The 12,923-nt window shown below is 40.4% G+C and overlaps 2 protein-coding genes and 1 long non-coding RNA gene across 3 annotated transcripts in view; 2 read left to right on the top strand and 1 right to left on the bottom strand.

The window, feature by feature from the left end:
- Window positions 1-4,981, bottom strand: part of LOC129730601 (uncharacterized) — a 36,848-nt gene extending 31,867 nt beyond the window's left edge. Inside the window, exon 1 of the long non-coding RNA XR_008728885.1 lies at window positions 4,922-4,981. This is a non-coding gene — a long non-coding RNA (uncharacterized LOC129730601). The remainder of the gene's footprint in view (window positions 1-4,921) is intronic.
- LOC129730598 (protein disks lost) overlaps window positions 1-12,923 on the top strand; it is a 590,739-nt gene that overhangs the window by 58,740 nt on the left and 519,076 nt on the right. The gene's annotated exons all lie outside the window — the stretch shown is intronic.
- Window positions 1-12,923, top strand: part of LOC129730599 (brain tumor protein) — a 283,342-nt gene that overhangs the window by 48,576 nt on the left and 221,843 nt on the right. The gene's annotated exons all lie outside the window — the stretch shown is intronic.

Raw genomic sequence — 12,923 nt, 5'->3', positions numbered from 1 at the left:
CAACGTAAAGCAGTATTGAATATAAAAAAGTTTTTGTTAGAAAAACTTTTTTTTTCTCAGGCGTATCTATTTCAAAATGTTCTGAAAAACGCATATAAGCAGTGCACAGATCTGCCAAAGTCACACCAAATCAGCTTTAATCTGACTTTTTGTATCAAATTTGGAAAACAAATGAAAGAAACACGGTACTATCAACGGCGTCCAGACACCAATACGAGAAACGACTTTTTACGATATACAACAACAAAACCAAAACCTTTGATAGGAGTAGATAAACCACTACCGACTTTGTTTATTGCAGCAATGGTGGCAACAACTCACAAAAAGGATCATCAAAACTTCTTGAATAGGGAAGCTGCCTCTGCTGGATGCGATAAAACGTATGTGACATGTGCACCGGCTGCTCGAAATAAGCGGAGGAGTCGAATATCAACGTTCGTGACTGGAGATTTACTACTTTACCCATAATACTGCGGTTGCTGGATTTTCACGACCAGCCTCGTTATGGGAATGGGTGTGAAAATGGTTCTTTTCGCAGTTACTCACGAAAAGTTGGTGGGTGCCGTTTATGTAAATGTTTACTGTTTGATTCGACCCCATTCGAATGCATTTTTTATGTACCGAGTTGTTCTATGCGTAAAATCAGTATGTTTTATTATTTGTCATTTTGCATAAGAAATATTTATTATTTATAATGTCGTCTCTGTTTTAACGTCACTCAATGGAGACAAAGAATATATGAACAATCCAAATCTAAACAAAGTACTAAACTTCCTACTGTATCCTAATCCAATTACAGTGTTGCTCGTAATCTGGAACGAATCTTAAATAAGACGAATTGCAGATAAAAACAAGATTGCTGATAAATTTTGCACTCGGTTCGGTGCTTTTTTCAGGCATTTCCAAGCTCCTCGTCTGATTCACAACCCATAACGGGCTCGGGTTGATTCATAAGTGAAAATAAATTTATCACTTGTTCTTTGTTGTTCCATGTTTCAGTTGGCATGTTCTCTTCCTTGCGCGCTTCCGCCCTCTCTCCTCGTCCTAGTGAATTCTTAAGAAGCATCACATACGTGGTATCACTTACATCGCGTACTTTGTCTGGGTCGCTCGGTTTGACGGTAAAAGGGGTTTAACACCCTTGAATGGCTCGCTCTCGTACTCTGTCTCAGGCCCAACTCACCAGCCGAGGTCGTGTTTTGTAGTCAGCGGTTTACAACCGCTTTAAATCTTCATTGATTAAGTACCCATGTGGAACAAACGTACCAGACGGACCGGGTATTAAATTATGCTTTATTAATATCGGCTTGCCTTTGCACCGCTTGTTTCCAAAGTTCACGTGAGTTTGAACACCGTACATACAGCTGCCGTTAGGTTGTCCTGCTCTTGAAAAAGGCTCGAACCGGACGAAACTCCCTAAACCAAACCGGAATCGGACCGGACGGGGAAAACCCTATTCGCCAGGAGTGGATCTACCAATACACACAATTGGCAGTGAATATGCAAACGCAGGTTCTCCGGCGATGATGTATTGGAAACATTAAACGTGCAAAGCAGAGCAGGAGGTAGACATAAAAACTTCCCTCCGTGATAGTGAAACCATGAGGGTGCACAAAATCATGCGCTACTTCTGTGCGCTAGCGTGCGTAAATAACAAAGTAATGCCTAGGCAGATGTTTCGAACTGGCGTATTTCAGGAGTAGCAGCGTCGAAAAGAAGTTGCGGTACTATATTTTGTCCTACCATGAACGCAAAAACACCCTCCAAACGTACCCAACTGGTCGATTAGGGATAGAAAATAAATATAACGGGATCGGTACTCTCTCTGGAAATAGGAAGTATTAGGCATATTTCATTCCCGCCTCGCAGCTAACGCTTCTTATTGAGGAGTACGAACGAAACAGCTGACGATTCTGTAGGTGGAAACAACGTTCACTGCTTCCGGGACAGACTGAAAAACATCGGTCGATTCGGTGGTCGACAGTTGCCAGCGCTCTCACCGCAGTCTGACGGCGGGTCGCAAAAAGGGGAGTAGTTTATGTGCTCTTTTTTCCCTTCCCGATCGGCAGGGTCGATACACGGCAGGATGTTGAAGCAGAACGAAGAACGCACATACCGTTTCGTTCCTGACAGCCGTAAGTTATTAGTAGTTCCCGATCAAATAACAGGGACCTTTAAAACCGTCGTCGTCGATCCGACGGAACCATATGGCGAATGGGATATTTAATTTTTAAACTCCACACATTCTCAGCTGACTGCCGCTTTGTGGTGCTATATTATTTCATGGATGGTGAGTCTTTTCCCCGGGAGAGTTACTCGAGGGTGTAATTATACTCCATGCTGCAGTTAGTGGTAACATTTGGCCCTTTTCGTGTTTGCAAATAATTTTTCCTTCACTCTCACTGAACGCTCAACAGTTTGATTGCGAAATTTGATAACTATTTTTCTTTTACCCAGAAAACGGTAATCACATATTGGAATAAACCCAGCTGGTTTCCAGCAATTTGCAGCAAATTTTAAGGTGACTGATAAGTAGGCAGCGAACCATCAATGGGTTCAGCCACATCGTGAAAATGCTATAGAAACACTTTTGCAGTGCGAATATTGTGATTAGATCTTTTTAGCTGACCCGTACAAGTGGGTTCGGGCTTCTTTCAAAGTTCTTTCAATTTTTGTTTTGTTATCCTCTGAGAACTGTAGAGTTATTGAAACACGTAAGTCGAAATCGATAGTGTCTTTTCGTAGAGTTGTCTACGTCCCATGGTATAATTTTTAAAATAATATCAAAATCATCCCAAAACCACCTAGAGCAGAAAAGCCATGAATGAAAACATTCCCATGAAAAAATCTGGGCTGAGTAACGCATCAAAGAAACAGAAATCCGCTCCAAAATAACTTTTAACAAAACCATAGTTGTAAATCGCACGGAGAAACTAAAAATGAGATTAAAAACAAAAAAGATTTGAAAGTTGGCTAAATATGGCTGGAAGCTAGAAAGATAATTTTTTTTTTGCAAGTTCGCCAAAAACAATTACGCCAACTCTAACTCAAAATGCATGAAAACTCTCCGAGTAACAAACTGACTGAAAACATTTTAAACAAAAATATCTGGGATCACGCCTTCCATCGCATGAGGAAGTAAAGCCGTTGACGCCGGTCCGTTAATCAACGGGTCGTAAGTTAGAGTCCTGGGTGGAGTCACCTCCCCGGGCGTCGATTAGAGGCACAACAATAGACCGACGGAAAAAAGGGAGAATAAAAAATAGAAACAAAATAATTTCAGTTGCAGTTCAGCAAGCATAAAATGTCAGCATAAAAATTCAAGAATAATGAAACCTAGACTCTGGAGTGTGGAATCTGAAATCCGGAAACTGGAGGAATATGGAATCAGAAATATGGAATTTAGAATCTGCAGTCCGGAATTAGCAGACTGTAATCTGAAATCTCAAAACTGGAATCTGGAGTCTGAAATCTGGAATCTGGAGTTACAAGTAAAACATGAAAATCTACAAATAATGAAAACTAGAATCTGGAGTGTGAAATGTGGAATCTGAAATTTGGAATCTGGAGTCTGAAGTCCGGAAACTGGAACAGGACATCTGTAATTTGTAATCTGAAATCAGGAATACGGAATTTTGAATCTGGAGTCCGGAATCAGCAGAGTGTAATCTGAAATCTTAAAACTGGGATCTGTAGTCTAAAATCTGGAATCTGGAGTTGGAATCGTAATTAGCTGTTGCGTGGTTGTGAGTGCTGCATTCTGGCTATCTAATGCTATCCGAAACAAGAAGAATTTGATTGTCTTTCTTCCAAGGTGCAACACGATACAAAGTATCATATTGTTGCGTGGCTGAAAACTCCTTTGATCTGATTCCACTGCACAGTGGTTCAGAACATCGATTTGACGGTGTTTATTTTTTTTAGGTTTGTAGTGTATCAACAAAAAGTTTTGTATTTTGACAGGTGCTTTTTTTAGAAAACAAAAACTATGGTGGCCCTTTTTTATCGAAACTAAGTTTTTTTGCAGAAAAAGACACAGCCCTTGGTATCTCTGAGAAGTTGTAGATTTACTTATTTTAAACATTTTTGCCGAAGAAAGCCAGTCGCTGAAAAATCAAGTTTTTTCAATGTAACATTCTTAGTTTTAATTTTATCGAAACGCGGTCTCCATACAACTATTAGATTTTTAAGGTGCATAATTCCTCTGAATACTTGAAAGCGCTATCTCATTCGCAAGAAAAGTTATCAGGTTTTTTCCTTTTCAAAATACGTTTTCAAATGTTTGTATCTAGTTAAATAGCAGACACAAACTAAAACTATCAATTGCGGTTGAAATGTCGTACCGTACTGCATCAAATTTCGACCACTTATGCTATGATGTAACTTATTACAAGAAAAAATCAACGAAAAATTGGTTTTCTCGTCGATTTTAAAGATTCAGCATGTTGGTTATTTTAATTTTGTTGCAAATAAGTACTATTTATGAAGATTTAGGCATGTTCCGCAAATGAAAATAGGAAGAACTCAAAACTCGGTTGTGATTCAAATTCCGAATACTTCAATGCTAATCGTTAAGAGATAAATAGGCAGACCATCTAAATTCTGACTGTCACTTCTTTCCACGCCTGCTAATTTTTGAAAAGGGTCCTACAGTAAAAACCTATACATCACTGGGTAGAGGACATTCCAAGAAACGAAATGGCATGCAATAATCTTTTTGTTTTTATTACACTAACCTGAACGTAAGATCATAATAAATGAGTAATTTTTGAAAACATTTTCCAAAAAAGTTTGCCACACTCAACATTATATTCTCATCTTCTACTTGTGTTTAATTGCGGGGCTATGAAATTTCCGCGGCTTCGGAATCTCATTATGGATGATTTTTTTAGAATAAAATGGATCGAACTGAAACTTTTACCTATTTTCAAAACAAACTGCCATCAAAAGCTTACAGTTACGTACACTAGGAGTGTTTCGGTAGAACACGAATTGACTGAGTTACTCACTCACGAACGCTGTTTAAGGTGAAATGGGACGGAATCCAAGCATCATTGCATCATTGTTGACACCACTACATCTTTACACTCATATGTGGTTGTATTGGTGCAACACGGTAAAATAGTACACGGTTGCCAGATTATTAGCTAATTTGTTCCCTCACCTACTGACTACTGCTGCTACCATCGAAAGTCAACGGCCGGCTTCGATCAGCTGTGCCGCAACGTTCTGTGGTACTGCACAGCTTTTGAAAACTCACATTCAAAACAATTGCAAGAATAAAAAGGTAAACAAATGAAAAGGAATTTTTCTCACCTTTACATTCGGCAGACTGATCAGAATATACCACATCATTTGGGATATGTACAGGAACGTTGATAGATGATGAGGTTTGACAATCGTCGGAACTTGTAAGTTTTTGTTTTTTCGATTTATGTAACTGGTTGCTCCACGGATTTTCATATGTCCATGCCAAGGGATCAACAAGATTTCTCTCCATTTTTTTGCGTTCTCGCGAGCAGCCGCTGCTCTTCTTAGTTTAGTTAAACGCGGCATGATGATCTTAAAACCACTAAAATCACACTTCACAAATGAAAACACTACTACTTCACACAACTCTTTTCAAACTATATGCTCTAAATGCTCGCGCACGGGCGCACAAATTGAGGTGCAAACGAGTTGAAAATAGAAAAAAGCAAAAACGGTAACTTCGCGACGTGCTACACTTTAAAGGCAAGTTTTAGCCAATTTCGGTCGAGTTTTTGTGAAAATTAGATACGATCTCGATAGTCATAAGTGTAAAGAGAAAAGTATACGTAGTTTGAGTGATTACGCGACTCGTACGTGCCGGTATTCGTGGAAAACATTCTAGTGGCTACCGGCGTGAGAATATAAACAAAACCGGGAGAGAAAAAACAGCGGCGTGAAGAAAAGCAAGATTAGAACGTTTTAAGGGTTTCACGCTAAAACTAAATGTGCAAATTTATTGAACTAGGTGCTGGGTTAGCATTTCGACAATAAACAATTGCAGATTAGTCGTATAATTTATGATATTTATTGAGGCAATCTCGAAACGCATTAGTATGCAGGAGGAAGCCATCGCTTCTCCCATGCTTGGATTCGGTCCCGATTCACCTTAAACTTTCTCTAAACTGGGAAAAGCCTGCCTTGTCGAATACACCGCAATAAGGTGAACAACCTTTACGATTGCTAGTTACTTTAAGATACACACTTCCTGACATGTTGTTGGTGTTCGGTGTTACACAGGGTGCAATTTCAGTTATGACGCAATCTATCTAAGAGCGTAGTGGAGGCTCTATTTTTGTTGAACATACAGTCCCTCCACAATTATGGGTCAATCAAAGCTCCACGATTCCGGGCCAGTCAACGGCGCCGATTCTGAATGTTGTAGAATACACATAAAACCGGAGAAATCTTTGAATCGATTTAAATGTAAAGTTCTATCTACATAGCCGCGGAGTACACATTTTTGGGTCCCTTTGGCATTTCAGATGGCGGAAGATTACTCGAACTTTTTCTAAAATATGGAATATTGAGAAAGTTTGATTTCTACTAAATTTAGTAACATTGGCAAATAAAAATCACTTCAATCGCCCAAAAAAGGGTACAATTGAGTTCTGAAAAATGCAACGTCTAATGAAAATTGTTCAATCTCTTGGAAATAAACATACTTTTATAAAAGTGACTCATAATTGTTTCTGACCACAGTTGTTCTTAAGTTGATAAACGTTTCCTTTTAGTAACGTAATAGAGACAACCCTATTTGAAAAAAAAACCGTTATTGTTTGTCTATTTTCAAATTAATATTTTTATGATGATATAATGAGTGATTGTAGCTAGATAATCACTAGTCGGTGACAGGCAACAACAAAAAGGTTCATTTGACGTATTGTACACTCCGGGAGCAAGTGTTTAATAGAAGAAATATTTTAGTGAATATGTTTACTGTTTTACATTCATGCATTTTACGGACAGTTTGAAATTGCGCGGACGTACAAGAGTTGTAATAAAAAGGCATGAATTTAACGATGGGTCATTTAGGCAGAACGGTTCTAGAATCACTTGCCCGGATCGATAACCAACGCACGGCCTGCAAGCAGTTCCACATAACTGGTTCCTCCGGCCATCGTCGCTGTCAGGCTGTCGTATCGAGAACCAAATTACGCTACATTATAAAACTTGCAAGCATGTCACCGACAGGTTCTGATGGAGGAAATGAGGGATCGTTTGAACGTTGAAAATGTGCTGCAAAAAATCAACCAAGGACATCATGTTGGCAGCTTCCCTTGCGTGTGGCCATTAACATTGAGTGTTTGACACTGAACGTTGAACATCGCACCGCGCTGACTGACAGAGTCCCGGTGTCGAGAGTATGGGTATAATGGGTATGCGCGAAGCAGTTCCACTTGGAGCTACGTGCACTCGCATTACATGCTCTAAGTGCACCACCATTCGGTAAATTGGTTCCACTCAACTCGAATTATGATGAAGCAGCCAGCATGATTCGATTGTAGCAAGCTGCCATATTCTGCGGTAGGTTCAACCCTTCGAAGGTGGTTGATTTTGATTCTAATGTCCCTAATAGGTACACACTGTTAGCAGCTATTGACTAACGCTACACTGCAAAACTATCAACAGTCTAGTAATTGGTACCTACTTCGAATCATTCGAACTTGTCTACCAGTAAGTTTCAAGTTTGTCACCCTCAGGCGAAACCCATACCTTCCCTCCGCTCTGTGCAACGATCAACTTATCGAAGCGCCACCCACTAGCAGCGACGGACAACAGACTGTGCGATTCTAGCAGTAAATGAATGTACGAAATGATGACGACGACGGCTGCGACTCTAAATTGGCGAATAATAATCGCATTAATTTCCGAAGTAACTGCCCAAGCTGACGGAAAGAAAACGAAGAGCAAATGCAAAAAACCGCTCGCCGCCGCCGGTGCCATCTGAGCCGTGCGTGTGACGTTTTGTACTGCTGCTGCTGCTGTTGCGGTCGCGTTGGTGGACGACGACAACGACGACGCTGCGAAGAATCGGCAGCTGGTCTCGGTTGCCAAGGCACCGCAGCAATGACAGCAGTTTATAAGTGCGTTCGATATTTTTCTTTTCTTGAAACGAATCGTTGTCTTCTGAAGCGAACAGTACTAAGCAGGCGAGCAGCATACAACTCACCGGTTTGGCCAAACTGACGTTTCGCGACGGTTGCGACTATTACCCACGCAATTTGTTGCGGTGCGTTTGCTTCGATTAATTATACCAGAAATGGCTTGCGGTGTCCTTGAAACATCGGCTACGTACCGCGAAGTCAAGGATTTGGCTTAACGGTAACGTTTGGCAAAAATGGAAGGTTGCTGGGGGTAGACTTGAGTAGAGGGCAGTTTAATTTTTTCAAGTCATTTCCGGAAAACTGCAGTGACCGGTAACGGTTGCAATTCTCCACCTGTGCCAGCGGGAAACATTTAACTTTGCATTTTTTCGGTTTGGTTGTTACTGATTCTGACGTATAATATAAATGAGGTTTCGAAAGTCGTTATCTGCACAGTTTTTTTTTTGTGAAATGAAATCGTTTAGGTGTCAAGGATGTTAATTGACCAAAAATATGTAAATAGGATGCTCATTGTGTATAGATCTGTTTAACTTGTATGCGCCTATAATAAAAATATTACAGCTTTTCTGGTTATGGACTCCATAATGTGGAGCCAATGTCAACTATACAGTGATCCCAGTATTATGGGCCAATCAGTATTATGGGCCAGTCTACACCTTGTATTGGTTTCTAACGTATGACTTGTAATAGTCAAATTTTAGTTTGGTGAACGTTGTTCGCGTTCACTAAACTTAAATTTGACTATTAAAAGTCATTGAAATATGTTAGAAACCAATACAAAGTGTAGACTGGTCCATAATACTGGTTGGCCCATAAGGTAGAACCACTGGAAGCTAAACCTGACTGACGATAGCGTGATGGCAAATTGGTGCGAATCCTGGTCACGGTACCAAAGCTGCTACTCTACATTTATTATTTATTATTACTTAATAACTGGGTGTTGCAATACTCAGTGAAGCGATTCCAAAACTTACGGCGTATAGTGTATATTAAGGATAAAAAATCACAAGGGCTGTACGCAAAGCCACGACCGCATGGTTGACGTAGAACTACACAAGGCTGTTTGATACGTTACTAGTATGGAAAATTTCCAAAATGTTCTATCGAATTGTAATATGCATATATAAATACATTACTGAACAGGAATGGAACAAACACTATGCGGAGCAAACAAGTTTTAACAGTCAGAGTGTGCATGCAGGTAGAGATAATTATCTTTCGATTATAGCGCAAAACGAGGAAAAATTAAATCTTCATTAATTCATTTGTTGTCCTTATAAGGACAATTGTTCAATTTACCATAGGATGTAGTGTTTATCTGACATTTCTGTGCTATCTTGACAGTAAGGACGGCCGCACGGCCAACACAGTAGAAAGGTGTTTGCACATTGAAAACTAGATACGGCTTTACTGGAGAAAGTGTTGGCAAATGTAGCTACCGCTAATACCGCTGATACCGTACGAAAGCCCGTCGTTTCATGTCAACAACGAAAAATGACGCACGTCTGAGCACATCCCGAACTGTTTGAGGCTGTTACCATACAGCTACTGGTACCCAAACTGCTGTTGTCGCTGTCTAGAACTATTATGAGCGGCTTCGAATTTTAATTAAATTTCATTTATTTGAGTTCTTTATGTTGGTATACATTTGTTTTACATTTCAAGTGCTTTAGCGAACTACTGTGCATCTTTAGTTTATGTGCATCATTTCTTTGTTATTTACATTTAGTTATATATTTAGATTTTTGTGAACTTTGCCACTGATATGTTTTGAGAACAAACTCAACCTAACTAAACATATCATTCATAATATTTACATTCTGAGGGAGGTTCTGATTGTAGTGCTAGTTTTGACTTGAACCTTTTACTCGCGGTTTGCTCGAGGTTAGTTACAAGTAATTTTACTTATTGGAAGTTGGATTAGGATCACTGGGGAACTAGGTTGCGGACTATTTCATATTGGGATTGGAATGTTCTCTGGCGGAAGGCTTGAACAACCTTCTGAAACCTAACTTCAAGAATATCTACTTCGACTGTTTCGTGCCCAGTGTCAGTGGCAGTCCAGCGAGGGAGATTTAAAATAGGTTTGAGGATCTTGTTTTGTATTCTCTGCAGTTTACTTTGTGAGTTTGAGCGCAGGTTTCGCCAATTGGGAAACCGTATCCAATTATAGGTCTAAAAATTTGTTTAAAGACAGCAAGCTTATTCTTAATATTCAATTTTGATTTTCGGTTGAAAAGAGGGTACAATTGTTTAATGAGCAGGTTGCATTTTGTTGAGGTTTTGTCTACTTGGGATTTAAAGATAAGTTTACTGTCTAAGGTCAGTCCTAAATAGGCCACTTCTTTAGAACAGTAAAGCCTCCTAACCGAACCTTGACATCATCAGCCGGAACTAGCCGCGTAGATTTGGAGTGAGGGAAAATGATAGCCTGGGTCTTTGCCGCATTGTTACCAACTTTACAGCTGTTGAAGTATTCGGCCAGAGCATCCAGGCCTTGTTGAAGTTTTCTTACAAGAGCCCTAATCATGCGACCCTTGTTTATTAGTGCGGTATCATCGAAAATAGCGATAGTTCACCTCCACCAGGTAGGTCAGGGATGCCCGATGTGAAGATATTGAATTGGATTGGGCCAAGGATACTTCCCTGGGAAACCCCGGCACCAATAGCAAAAGTGTCAGAGCTGATGTTATTTAGACTGACCTGGAATGTTCTGGCCGATAGATAGTCCTATATAATCTTCACCAGAAAGATTGGAAAATTGAATCTCTGCAGCTTACAGACCAGGTAATCATGCCAGACATTGTCGGACGCCTTTTCGACGTCCAGCATCGCCGTGGCAGATGTTTTAGTGACAGCTTTATTCCGCCTGACGATGTCTGCAACACGCACAAGTTGGTGAACAGTGGAGTGGCCCTTGCGGAAGCCAAACTGTTCGTTAATGAATATGTTGTGGGAATCAGCAAAATCCAGCAGCCGGGGTTGTATGAGCTTTTCGTATAGCTTGGATAGTACAGAGAGGAGGCTTATAGGTCGATAACTTTTGGGCGAAGTCGGATCTTTACCGGGCTTTAGTAGGGGAATTACTTTTCCTATTTTACAACAACGTGGCAAGTAGCCCAATTCCAAGCATGCAAGATGTTGGTACAGTGCGTCGCTTAAATGCTATAGCCCGATGTTGAATATTACATCAAAGCCAGGCGCCTTCATGCTTTTGGTTTGTTTGATTGCGTTTTTGACCTCGTTCGCCGTCACTCTCTGCTCTTCCAGAAAGATGTTGGGGGACTGTTGAACTGTGTGTACGGTGTTAGACACGATGTCTGCGAGTGGACTTTTAACCCTATTACCTAATTGGTGAGAGCTTAGGAAGTGGTTCCCAAGGGCATTTGACTTTTTAGCCGGAGTTAATAATTGTCTACCATCAGAGGAGAGGGGAGGGATTGGTTTAGGATTGATTTAAGCACTTTGGAGAGTTTCCAGTAAGGTTTTGAGTAATTGTCTAGACCGTTGACTAATTTAGAGGAGTTACGGTTACGCAACTTTTTAACTCTAGCTCTAATTATTTTAGTGAGATTATCGGACGAAATTTTCTTATCACGATTACTAGTTCTTTGCTATTGTCTCTGGAAGATATTTCGAAGCCCGACTAATTTGCTAGTGATGGGATCAAAATCTAAGGACTTACGGTTTACCGGAATCTGTCTGATGTTATCTTCCTGAGTCAACTGAACGGCAGCTTGGATCTCCTCAACAGCCCTATCAATGTCTCGATTGGCCGATTAAAGTTCGGTAGTCTCGATTGGCCGATTAAAGTTGACATGTTGATCGACACTCCGTCCGAATGCCGAGTGCCATTGGTTTTCGCTGCCCCTGTATCCGTGCTCCTGCATCAGCTAGCCCTGCTAATGTCGATGCTGAGATCCGCTGCAACTGCTGCGCTATCCATCGCCATGCCACAGCTGTGGCCGCTATCCGCTGCCACTGGTATCCACTGCACTGTTACTGCTGCTGCTAAGGGAGGACTGCTGTTGTCGCTGTCTAGAACTATTAATAGCGGCTTCGACTAAAACAGGCTTTTATACAGAGATAAAAACCTATCGATAGTTATCGATAGTATTAGGAAATTATCGATAACTATCGATAGCTATTTTAGTCGATATTTTGCATCCTTACTCTTATACAGGCCAAATAGCACATTTCAAATTGCAGGGTCTATGTTTCTGTAGACCATGCTTGGAAAGCAATCATATTAACGAATCGAATCGAACTTAGTTTTTATGCAGATAATGAAAGTTTTTCGAATGTTGTGCTCATGACTGAAGGAAAAGATAACGCCCTGAGACACGGAGATAAAGTCAAATTTATACATTTACCAAATCTAAAAATGTAAATTAGTTCAGAAAATATTAACTCTTCAATTAGGTTTCTATTTCATCCTGAAAAGTACAATTTGTTGTTCAATTCAATATCGGATAAGATGCCGATCACATCTTTGCGTTATCACTGACAGTGCGAATAAAGTATTTCTTGTAATAAAATGAACAGCGAAAAGCTGATTTAACACTCGAAACTAGACGGCTAATGTGTTGTCACAATGATTAAATTTTTCATGGAATGCATTTACTAGTGCCCGCTATCACACAGAGACTGCATTTCACTAAAGTGCCTCACTGCATCAGCAAGCCCAGCTGCTATCGATGCTGATAACCACTGCAACTGCTGCGCTATCCATAGCCATACCACAGTTGTGGCCGCTATACGCTGTCATTGGTATCCACTGCCCCTGCA

This window comes from Wyeomyia smithii, chromosome 3 (genome assembly GCF_029784165.1).
Source record: "Wyeomyia smithii strain HCP4-BCI-WySm-NY-G18 chromosome 3, ASM2978416v1, whole genome shotgun sequence".
Lineage (NCBI taxonomy): Eukaryota > Metazoa > Arthropoda > Insecta > Diptera > Culicidae > Wyeomyia > Wyeomyia smithii.
This window is presented reverse-complemented; position numbering and strand designations above follow the sequence as displayed.